A 9,761-nucleotide genomic window follows, 5' to 3' on the forward strand; every position below is an offset into this window, starting at 1 on the left:
AATCTGGAGCCACAATAATTGGTGCAGAAACCAATCAAATTTTCAACTCTTCAAAGGCTTTCAAACATGCTTCATCAAAATGGAAAGGTGTATCATTTCCCAATAAGTTGCAAAGAGGCTTAGAGATCTTGGAGAAATCCTTTATGAACCGCCCCGAATGGCCAAGAAAGCTTCTAATATTCTTCACTGAGGTGGGAGATGGGAGCTTTTCAATAACCTCAATCTTGACTCTATCAACTTCAATACCATGCTTTGATACTTTGTGGCCCAAAACAATACCATCCTTAACCATAAAATGACATTTTTTCCCAGTTAAGGACAAGGTTTGTTTCTCCAAATCTTTGCAAAACCTTAGCCAAATCACTCAAGCAAACGTCATAAGAATCACCAAAAATAGAAAAATCATCCATGATTACCTCTAAGAATTTCTCCACCATATCAGTGAAAATATCCATCATTGTAATGTCCCAAATTCCCTAATGTGGCTTAGTGCCTTGATTAGGGGGCCAGGAGAGCAATAACTTGTTTAATGCATTATTATGTGATTTTAATGCATGGTTATATGAATTATGTAAGTTATATTATTAAATGACTGAATTTGCATGTATGTGGGTCGTTTCTTATTAGAAGGGCATTTTAGTAATTTTGGCCCGTTGAGGGCATAATTATATATATGTGCATGTGTGAGACCACATTATTATGTGGATATATTTGAGATACACAGCACGAGGCATTCCTAGGGAGCAAGTTAGCAGTTTAGTCATAAAGGGGTCAAATATCAGGCTCGGGTGAGCCTAGGAATAATTTGGTAACTTAGTACATTACCGGGATTGATCAAGTAATGATAAATTGTTTGGTAATTATTTGAGTATATTGGAAGTAGTGGGAATTATAAGTCATCAATTATGATTAACGGGGTGTGAGACAAATGACCACTTTGCCCTTGAGGGCATTATAGAACCTAACTTGACTAAGGGGTATATTGGTCATTTCCTAGCCTAAGGGAGGATATACTCAAAACCTAGTAGAATAAAGCATTCAGAACTGTAACGACCCAAAATCACTAATAAGGCTTAAGGGCCTTGATTAGCGTGCCGAGAGGGCATAATTGGTATATGTGTGATTTAATGGTTTAATGCATGATTATGTGGCATGCATGATTAATATGATTATATGACTATGTGACATGCATGTTTGTGAGTATTAGATATGCATGTGGGCCTTTTATAGCTTATAAGGGCATATTTGTAATTTTGGCCCGTTGTGGGCATAAATGTGATTATATGTGATAAATTGTTGAGACCACATTATTATGTGGATATATTTGCAGCATATGGCTCGAGACGGTCCTAGTGAGCGGATTAGCAAAATAGTCACAGCGGGGATTAATACCCAGCTCTGGGTAAGCCTGGGAGTATTTATGGGAATTTAGAGAATAATTTGGGAATTATTAGATATTGAATAAATAAATGGTAATTAATGGGATGACGAGATTGAGTGGTAAATATTAGGAACTGGGGGGAAATGAGCATTTTACCCCTAGGGACAATTTGAGGACTAGCTAACTTAGAGGGCAGTTTGGTCATTGTGTGTGGTTAAGGGTAGGGTCGGCCAAACTCTTTGGGCATTCAGAATATACTAGACATATGAGGAAGACTCCAATTTCAATTACCCTCTATCACACTTTCGAACTTGAAGGAGTTGAAGCTAAGGAAGAAAAAGGGAAGTAAGCTTAGACTTGAGCTAGAGTTCATTGAAGGAAAACATAAGGAAAGATAGGGGGAATTCAAGCTGGGAATTTGAGCTGGAAAACAGAGAATAATTTAGTCATAATTGAGGTAGGAACTCTAGTTTTAATCTTTGAATTTTGCTGGGTTTGTTTAGGTAGAATTTTGGGTGTTGATTGAATTTAGGTTCATGGAGCTCATTGTTTGAGGTTTCTAGGAGATGAATTGTAAGAAATTTCAGTGGAGTTTGCTGGGTTATTTTGTGCCTTAAATATGTGAATGAAGGTCTTAAATTCATGGCTAGCTAGGCTTGATTGGGGAGGTTTTTCCAGGTGGAATTTTGGGGAAATTCTGGGGAAAATTGGCTGGTAAATGTGTGGAAGGAACCCAGAATTTCTGGGCTCGAAGGGGAACGCTACGACCAAGCCTTGGGGCACCACGATGCATGTGGCCATTTGGCCCTGGGGTGCTCTCTGAGATGGGGGCGCGCCGTGACCCATTAAGCCAAGTTGCAGCCCGCCTCCCCTTTGGCCTGAGGTTATCCTCTTTGACTTGGGGGAAAATCACGACCCACTAAGGTAGGTCGAGACCCGCCTAGGGATTTTAGATTATAATGGTTTCTAGAATTGGTAAGGCTCGGGGGTTCGAACCTATGCGCTCGAGAGAATTTCTACTATCCGGTTTAGTAGAAATTGAGGTCTCGAAGGCTAGTTTCTGTCTCCTAAGTTTTTATTTGGATTGGAAGTTAACGATTACCCATTGGACACTGTGACTAGGTTTATTGCCAAGGCTCGGGGCTAAAGATTGTGCTCGGGACCATTCTATTATCTTCATTCAGAATTAAAGGCAAGAAAACTGCACCCTTGTGTGGCTATGTTGGGACTGAGATTCCCTGTATTTGAATACATATGCCGTATAACTATGATAATGCCATGTGAGCATGGAATGAACGACCTAAGATAGCTAGGGGCTAATAATTTGTGCACAAGACGCGGCTCGACCACTGTGAGTTGGGGTCAGCTAAATAAACACTAGACTCGACCTAAGCGAGCCTGAGTCATTGGATTAAATAGAGGGTGCGACCTAAGGGCGTCGACCCTAAGTATTGCATGTTGATTGCGATAAATTGTTGAATATAAATGTTTATTGTGTTAGCTTGATGCTATGACTTGTTGAATCTCTGGTTAACTGTCTGGTGAATTAATTGATTATAATCATTGATTATGTATTATTGCTATGGTTTTCTTGCTGGGCCTTGGCTCACAGGTGCTACGTGATGCAGGTCAAGGTAATGGTAAGTTGGACCAACCATGATCTGGATAACTCTGGGGGTGAGGTGTACATTGTCACCTGCTCGTCCACCACGGCCAAGGGAAAGTACAAAGACAGAAGCCTAAAACTTGTATTTTTCCATTAGAGTGGCCACTGATTGTATATAACTTTTGAGAGTTTGTAAATTGTCTTTTAAACCCTATTTTTGGGATCCTATGTACCAAACATCTATTTTAATGAAAATTAACCGTTTATGATCAAAATCTTGTAACCTTAACCTGATTATGACTTTAGGATCACATTTTTCTTCAAATGACTTGATTGGCAAGTCTTGCACTATTTCAAATACACAGTGTAACGGTCTTGGTTATCCAGGGTGTTACAAGAACTCTCAGCTCTCTTCCCTCTCTCTCGATCATTCTTTCTCTCTCTTTCTCTAGGCTTGATTTTGGGGCAAGGCTAAAGGAAGCAATTCTTAAGCTTGGATTGGAAGTATAGGATTGATTAGCTGCAGCTAAGGGAATTAAATTCACAACTGAGGTAAGGATTGTAACTCTGTTTTTAATGGTATTCTGCTTTAGTTTTATTGTTCTTAAGCTTGAAAGTTCAAGGTTATGGACTTGAGTTTTTGGTGGTGTTTAGAGTGTGTTACCGCATGGGGCTCAAGATCAGAATCGTGTTTGAGGGTCGTTCTTATTTTATATTACACTCGAACCTGAGGTAAGAAAGCTGCACCCCTTGCATGATGTACATGATTAGGGCTTGGCCCGAATGTTGAATATAATCTTGATTGGGCGTGGGCCCCTGTAAATGTGCATGATTATGATTATGCCTGTGAATGATTAACTAAGCATGCTGAATGCTATGTATATGGATACTTGTTATATGATGAATGCCTGTTAGCATTATATAATTGTGAAAGGCTTGACTTATGAGTCAAGGACGACAATAGCGCTGGTAAAAAAAATTGACTTACGAATCTAGGGAGGAAAGAACACACTAAGCGCTGGTCATTTTGGTTAGATCTAATCAGGAGCGCATTATACGCTTGTCCGACCTAATGGTCATGGAAAACTAAAGCACTAGGTACGCTGAGCCATCTTTAAGGCTGGTTATATAGAGGATAGGGCAATGGGCCCTGGGGTGTCTTATTAATCCCATATCCTAGGGAGTTGGGCCCCAGTATGATTAATTAATCATGTGTTTTGGACAACGGACCTCGATATGATTCAGTTAATCATTTATTTAGGGCAGCTGTCCCCATATGATGCTGTAGTCATTTATATGAATGGTCCCCATGCATTAGTAAGGTTATTACTGCTAGGCATGCTTATTATGGTTTGGTAACGTGTTATTCACTGCTTATGAGCATGTTTAAGTTTTCTTGCTGGGCCTTGGCTCATGTGTGCGATGTGGTGCAGGTAAGGGGAAAAGGAAGCTGGACCAGCCATGAGTTAGAGAGCTTAGGTGGCGATGTGTACATATGTGGCCACTTGACCACCACGGCCAAGGTTTCTCAGAGGAACAAGGGTTAAACCCTATTTTTGCCGCTTAGGTCGGCGGATTGTAACTTTTGAGTTGTAATTATCTTTCAGAACTGTAAACAACTTTGTAAATGTTTATTATGGGATCCCATGTACAGCTTAACATTTTAATGAAATATCTATTCCTTTTAACCAAAAATTTTAACCCTGGACCGTTAATCACATTTAGTTACACATTTATGGCCAAATGACTCGTTTAGCGAGTTTAGCACTATTTAAAATACATAGTGTAACAGTCTTGGCTAACCAGGGCGTTATGATCCTGCACCTCTAAAATGTGGTAGGAGCATTGCATAAACCAAAAGGCATCCTACAAAATGAAAAAGAACCATAGGGGCAAGTGATAGTAGTCTTGTGTTGATCCTCTGGAGCCAATGCAATCTGATTATAACCAGAATATCCATCTAGAAAGCAATAATAATCTCTCCCTGCAAGTCTACCCAACATTTGATCAATGAAAGGAAGAGGAAAATGATCTTTCCTAGTGGCCTTGTTCAATTTCCTGTAATCCATGCATATTCTCCACCCTGTTCATTCATTGTCTTCATTCTTCACCATTGTGATTCCACTTTTCTTTGTTACACACTGAACGGGACTAACGAATGGGCTATCAGAAATGGGATAAATAATACCAACGTCAAGCCACTTAATGCTTTCCTATTTTACCACCTCTTTTATAATAGGATTGAGCCTTCTCTGCCCGTCAATTGATCCTTTTTCACTTTCTTCCAACAAAATCTTGTGCATGTATAGAGAGGGACTAACACCCTTAATGTCTACTATGGTCCACCTAATGACCTTCTTGAACTTTCTCAATACCTCAAGCAACTTTTCTTCTTGTTCTCTAGTCAACTCAACTGAAACAATGATAGGAAATGAAGAAGACTCACCCAAATAAGCATATCTCAAGTGGGAAGGTAGAACTTTCAACTCCAACTGTGGTGGTTCCTCAACTGAAGGTCTTGGGGTTTTGAAAGCTCTAGAAGAGAGTTCTGAGGACTCAAAATGTCTTGTTAAGCCTAAACCTTGTGAACTAGCTTCTAGCCAAGCCAAGTACTCATCCTCATCATTCTCTTGTGAATCAAACAACAAAAGCCTCTCGAAGGGATTGTCAAGATAACTATTTTCTAACTCTTTTGATGCTAAATAGTCCACCACTGAAACAACTGAACACTCCTCATCTTCATCTAGAAATCGCTTAGCCTTGAACACATTGAAAGTCACCTGTTCATCTTGGACCCTCATAGTAAGTTCACCCTTCTAAACATCAATCAAAGTTCTACCTATTTCAAGAAAAGGTCCCCCCAAAATAATTTTTACCTCCTTGTCCATCGTATAATTCAACACAATAAATACAACAAGAAAAATAAACTTGTCAGCCTTCACTAACATGTCTTCAATTTTCCAATCAGGATGAGCAAGAGATCGGTCTGCAAGCTGAAGAGTAATTGTGGTAGGCCTGACCTCTCCAATTCCTAATTATCTAAACACAGACATAGGCATTGAATGGATACTGGCACCCAAATCACATAAACCCATCCCGCAATAGCAGTTACCAATAATGCATGGAATGGTAAAACTTTCAGGATCTTTCATCTCCGGAGGCAACTTATTTTACAAGAAGGAGCTACATTCCATGTAAGGGCCACAGTCTCAAACTCTCCCAACCGTCTCTTCTTAGTAAGAATGTCTTTCATGAACTTCACATAATTGGCCATTTTCTCTAGAGCTTCAATAAGAGGAATATTGATATGTAGCTGCTTCAACATGTCAAGAAACCTTTTGAACTGACTCTCTTGCGTCTGTTTCTAAAATCTCTGTGGAAAAGGTAGCATTTGGATTTCTAGGGAACTTTGTGGTGGTTCTGATGCGGCCGCATTCTGGGCAGAGGCTAATTTCCTTGAATTTTCAGCATCTTCGCTTACTTTATCATTGTTTTGGATTGAAGAGGGCTCACTCTCATGCCCAACAAAATTTCTTGGAATTTTCTAAACCATTCCCACTTCTCAAAGTCATGGCCTTACAATGTTCGTTACCCATATTCCTTGGATTTTCCGTGTCACTTGGTAAAGCACATTGAGGTCTATTTCTTAGCTCATTAGCAAGTTGCCCAACTTGAGTTTCTAGGTTCCTCAAGGATGTTGCTTGACTTTGGATCATGGCTTCATTCTTCATTATGTACTCCTTCAACATGTTCCCAAGTGAATTGGATTGCAGCGCTTGTTGTGACCTTTATTGTGGGGCTTGTGGAGGATAGCCTGGTGGAAAAGTGGGTCTAGGAGGCATAGATGAAGTGCTAGGGCCAACCCCTTGATTACTTCATGAAAGTTGGGATGTTGCCTCCATGATGGATTGTAGGAATTAGAATAAGGACCATTCCTATTTTGATTTCCCATATAGCATACAACTGCAGGATTGGAAGGACAATCGTCAAAAGTTTGTCCTTCACCAAAATACACACAAGAAATGTTTTCCATTTGCCCCATTTGTGACCCCATAGGCTACCCCATTGACTGATTCATCCCCATGTTCATTGTCTTGAGCATATTGATATAGAGGAAACTAGGGCTGCCAAAGAAGTGAGGGCATCAACATCACGAATACCAGCCACTTTTCTACTTGTAGATGATCTAGTAGTGGGCCACTGATAGTTGTTGTTGGATATTCTCTCAAGAATTTCATATGCCTCATTATAGGACTTAGCAAGAAGAGCCCATTTTGTCGAAGTATCTACCACCATTCTTGTGTGAGCTTTGAGACCATTATAAAAGGTCTCCATCTGGATGCAATGAGGAATGCCACGATGATGACATTTTCTCAACAACTCCTTAAACCTCTCCCATGCCTCATATAAAGATTCTTCATCAATTTGCTAAAATTAAGTAATCTCATTGCGTAGCTTGGCATTCTTAGTGTGAGGAAAGTACTTCATCAAGAAACGCTCAGCCAACTCCTACCAAGTAGTCACAGAATCAGATGGCAGAGAGTTCAACCAAGCTCTCGCTCTATCTCTCAAGGAGTATGGGAACAAATTTAGTCTCAAGGCATCCTCTGCAACTCCGGGTAGCTAGAAAGAATCAATCACTTCAATGAATAAGTGAAGATGAAGGTGAGGATCTACTGTTGGCATTCCACTGAACTGGCCCATAATCTAAAGCATCTGGAACATAACTAGCTTCAATTCAAATTGTGCCGCTTGATTTTTTGGTTTTACAATGCTCGAATTATGCTCGTTGAAGAGGGGGGAGCGTATTGCCTAATGGCACGTTCTCGATCATCAACTACAATAATAACATTCTGCCTATTATTAACAACCACTCCCCTTTGAGCTACTCTTTCTTGAGCAGATTCTGCCTGATTTGCTGCCCTTTGAGCAACTCCCTGTTGAACTCCTTGCTCAGCATCCATCACTACTTCTTCCCTTTGGGCTTTTTGAACTTTTCACCTTCGTCTAAATGTGCGTTCAATTTCTAGATCAAGGGGAAGTGGTTTAGGGTGTTGATTCTCGTTCATACACTGTGTGAACCTGAATTTACATGAGAATCACCCAAGTTAGCACAAAAGAAAATCAAACCAAATTGCAAGATAATTAATTTCAAAATAAATGACTTTAAACAATCCCCGTCAACGACGCTAAAAACTTGTTGCGGTTTTTCTTTTCTTTTCTTTTAGGATATGTAAGTGTACATAATCACCTGACAAGTAATAAAGTAGCAAGTAATTTTATCGTCTCCTCAAGGATTGCTTTAAGCTAACTATTATAAAAATCATCTCTAATAATTTGGGTTGCAAGAACTTTGAATTGATGTGATAAATTAAGAATTTGCAAACTACTTTAGAAAAATAAAATGAGCACATTAAACTAAATCAATGAATAGTCACTTTGTCAAATGAATGATGAAATAGCTAGGAATATCAATTCCCCCTAATTTGTAGTTCACCCCTAATGCTATAGCAAAGTTACTCCTATAACCAAGATTCTATAACAATTGCATATGTCATCTTTCCAAATGCACATGATAAAGTTCCCACAATTAAATCCACATATTCCTATGCTAATCCAATTTCAAGAACACAATTAAGCATTAATCTTATATGTTTGCATGGTGAACACAATATTCCTATAATATTCACTAATTAACAAAATAGTTATTAACATACATCAATTAAGCATATCCACTAATTTCAGCCCTTCCAGAATTAATATTAGCTTGTATCTCACTAAAGTTGATCAATATCAAGCAAGAATTAGCAATAAACATAGCTTAAGTGAACAAGAGCAACATAACATAAATTTAAGTTAACAACTTGGGGGTTCACTACAAATTTGGGCTCATTAATATCCCTAGCTTCAAAAGAGTTAGTTCATACTCAAAATAAACAAATAACCATAAACATTCAACACCATTGTTTCCATGAGTTCAAGAAGAGAAAAGAAACGTAAACTAAAAAAAGGGAAAAGATTAAGGAAATCTAGCCCCAAATGTTAGAGCGTTCTCATCCTCATCCTCTTCCTCTTCTTGTTTCTCTTTTCATCTCCCACGTTTTCCTTTTTCTCCTTGGTGTTTTCTTTTCTTCAAAAGTTGTAGAAAAAAGGTCTTCAATGGTCTTGGAGGGCTGCTCCGGCTGAAGAAGAAAAGCTATCTTTGTAGGGCTCCAAAAATGGGTATATTCCTTCTTCTCTCTCTCTACATGTGGGGAACACAGATTTCCGTAAAAATATCAGCTCTTTTTCCACCTCATTATCCATCTCATGATGTCATTCCATCTCATTTAATGACTTGCCAAGTATGCATGAATGACTTAAGTTGCTGATTGTGTACACTTTTCTATAGCAAAGTTGATGTGATGCTACAACAAAGTATCATGATTTCAGATCCAAGATGCTTTCTTTGCACAATTTCCACCATGCTTTCCAAGCATTCTTTATTTTTGGCCTTCAAAATATATATCACATTTTTTTAGTTAATAATCCAATTATTTTCCAACAAGATTTATCACTGATTAAAACAAAATTCACAAACAAAATTGAAAGACAAAATGACTAAATTCACAATAGTAACACAAACACTCTATTTCACTAAGATTTTTAAGTCCAAAAGCTCAATTAATAACTATAAAATATAGATTTATCACCATGCCATGGCGGCCTGCATTCAGTATGTTTGTTGCCATTCGCCCTGCATTCAACATGCTTATCGTCGTTCTCGGCCGTCGC

The 9,761-nt window shown here is 38.8% G+C and overlaps 1 non-coding gene across 1 annotated transcript; it reads left to right on the forward strand.

Annotated features, from left to right (window-relative positions):
* Window positions 1–7,338: 7,338 nt before the first annotated feature.
* LOC133807560 (small nucleolar RNA R71) lies at window positions 7,339–7,445 on the forward strand. Its single transcript, XR_009879466.1, has one exon. It is a non-coding gene; the product is annotated as a small nucleolar RNA R71 (small nucleolar RNA).
* The last annotated feature ends 2,316 nt before the right edge of the window (window positions 7,446–9,761 follow it).

Source organism: Humulus lupulus, chromosome X (assembly GCF_963169125.1).
Source record: "Humulus lupulus chromosome X, drHumLupu1.1, whole genome shotgun sequence".
Classification (NCBI taxonomy): domain Eukaryota; kingdom Viridiplantae; phylum Streptophyta; class Magnoliopsida; order Rosales; family Cannabaceae; genus Humulus; species Humulus lupulus.